The sequence below is a fragment of the Lutra lutra genome, chromosome 5 (assembly GCF_902655055.1).
Source record: "Lutra lutra chromosome 5, mLutLut1.2, whole genome shotgun sequence".
Taxonomy (NCBI): Eukaryota; Metazoa; Chordata; class Mammalia; order Carnivora; family Mustelidae; genus Lutra; species Lutra lutra.
In genome coordinates this window covers 160,440,503-160,443,552 of record NC_062282.1, presented here as the reverse complement: position 1 = coordinate 160,443,552, position 3,050 = coordinate 160,440,503, and positions in this window count along the sequence as shown.

Below are 3,050 nucleotides of genomic sequence, written 5' to 3'. Positions count from 1 at the left end.
TCAATCACAAGAGGAATTTTGGAAAGAACCCAAAGACATGGACACTAAACAGCATCCTTCAAAAGAATGAATGGGTCAATCAGGAAATTAAAGAAGAATTGAAAAAATTTATGGAAACAAATGATAATGAAAACACAACGGTTCAGAATCTGTGGGACACAACAAAGGCAGTCCTGAGAGGAAAATATATAGCGGTACAAGCCTTTCTCAAGAAACAAGAAAGGTCTCAGGTACACAACCTAACCCTACACCTAAAGGAGCTGGAGAAAGAACAAGAAAGAAACCCTAAACCCAGCAGGAGAAGAGAAATCATAAAGATCAGACCAGAAATCAATGAAATAGAAACCAAAAAAACAATAGAACAAATCAACGAAACTAGGAGCTGGTTCTTTGAAAGAATTAATAAGATTGATAAACCCCTGGCCAGACTTATCAGAAAGAAAAGAGAAAGGACCCAAATAAATAAAATCATGAAGGAAAGAGGAGAGATCACAACGAACACCAAAGAAAGACAGACAATTATAAGAACATACTATGAGCAACTCTACACCAACAAATTTGACAATCTGGAAGAAATGGATGCATTCCTAGAGTCATATAAACTACCACAACTGAACCAGGAAGAAATGGAAAGCCTGAACAGACCCATAACCAGTAAGGAGATTGAAAGAGTCATCAAAAATCTCCAAACAAACAAAAGCCCAGGGCCAGATGGCTTCCCGTGGGAACTCTACCAAACATTTAAAGAAGAACTAATTCCTATTCTCCTGAAACTGTTCCAAAAAATAGAAATGGAAGGAAAACTTCCAAACTCATTTTATGAGGCCAGCATCCCCTTGATCCCAAAACCAGACAAAGATCCCTACAAAAAGGAGAACTACAGACCGGTATCCTTGATGAACACAGATGCAAAAATTCTCGCCAAAATACTAGCCAATAGGATTCAACAGTACATTAAAAGGATTATTCACCACGACCAAGTGGGATTTATTCCAGGGCTGCAAGGTTGGTTCAACATCCGCAAATCAATCAATGTGATACAACACATTAATAAAAGAAAGAACAAGAATCATATGATCCTCTCCATAGATGCTGAAAAAGCATTTGACAAAGTACAGCATCCCTTCCTGATCAAAACTCTTCAATGTGTAGGGATAGACGGCACATACCTCAATATTATCAAAGCCATCTATGAAAAACCCACCGCAAATATCATTCTCAATCGAGAACAACTGAAAGCTTTTCCGCTAAGGTCAGGAACACGACAGGGATGTCCGTTATCACCACTGCTATTCAACAGAGTACTAGAAGTCCTAGCCTCAGCAATCAGACAACAAAAGGAAATTAAAGGCATCCAAGTCAGCAAAGAAGAAGTCAAACTATCACTCTTTACAGATGATATGATACTATATGTGGAAAACCCAAAGGACTCCACTCCAAAACTGCTAGAACTTGTACAGGAATTCAGTAAAGTGTCAGGATATAAAATCAATGCACAGAAATCAGTTGCACTTCTCTACACCAACAACAAGACAGAAGAAAGAGAAATTAAGGAGTCCATCCCATTTACAATTGCACCCAAAACTATAAGATACCTAGGAATAAACCTAACCAAAGAGACTAAGAATCTATACTCAGAAAACTATAAAGTACTCATGAAAGAAATTGAGGAAGACACAAAGAAATGGAAAAATGTTCCATGCTCCTGGATTGGAAGAATAAATATTGTGAAAATGTCTATGCTACCTAAAGCAATCTACACATTTAATGCAATTCCTATCAAAGTATCATCCATTTTTTTCAAAGAAATGGAACATATAATCCTAAAATTTATATGGAACCAGAAAAGACCTCGAATAGCCAAAGGAATATTGAAAAAGAAAGCCAAAGTCGGTGGCATCACAATTCCGGACTTCAAGCTCTATTACAAACTGTCATCATCAAGACAGCATGGTACTGGCACAAAAACAGACACATAGATCAATGGAACAGAATAGAGAGCCTAGAAATAGACCCTCAACTCTATGGTCATCTAATGTTCGACAAAGCAGGGAAGAATGTCCAATGGAAAAAAGACAGCCTCTTCAATAAATGGTGCTGGGAAAATTGGACAGCCACATGCAGAAAAATGAAATTGGATCATTTCCTTACACCACACACGAAAATAGACTCAAAGTGGATGAAGGATCTCAATGTGAGAAAGGAATCCATCAAAATCCTTGAGGAGAACACAGGCAGCAACCTCTTCGACCTCAGCCGCAGCAACATCTTCCTAGGAACATCACCAAAGTCAAGGGAAGCAAGGGCAAAAATTAACTATTGGGATTTTATCAAGATCAAAAGCTTTTGCACATCAAAGGAAACAGTGAACAAAACCAAAAGACAACTAACAGAATGGGAGAAGATATTTGTAAATGACATATCAGATAAAGGGGCTAGTGTCCAAAATCTATAAAGAACTTAGCAAACTCAACACCCAAAGAACAAATAATCCAATCAAGAAATGGGCAGAGGACATGAACAGACATTTCTGCAAAGAAGACATCCAAATGGCCAACAGACACATGAAAAAGTGCTCCATATCACTCGGCATCAGGGAAATACAAATCAAAACCACCATGAGATATCACCTCACACCAGTCAGAATGGCTAAAATTAATGTCAGGAAATGACAGATGCTGGCGAGGATGCGGAGAAAGGGGAACCCTCCTACACTGTTGGTGGGAATGCAAGCTGGTGCAACCACTCTGGAAAACAGCATGGGGGTTCCTCTAAATGTTGAAAATAGAACTACCCTATGACCCTGCAATTGCACTGCTGGGTATTTACCCTAAAGATACAAACGTAGTGATCCGAAGGGGCACGTGCACCCGAATGTTTATAGCAGCAATGTCTACAATAGCCAAACTATTGAAAGAACCTAGATGTCCATCAACAGACGAATGGATAAAGTAGAAGTGTTACATATACACAATGGAATACTATGCAGCCATCAAAAGAAATGAAATCTTGCCATTTGCGACGACGTGGATGGAACTAGAGGGTATCAT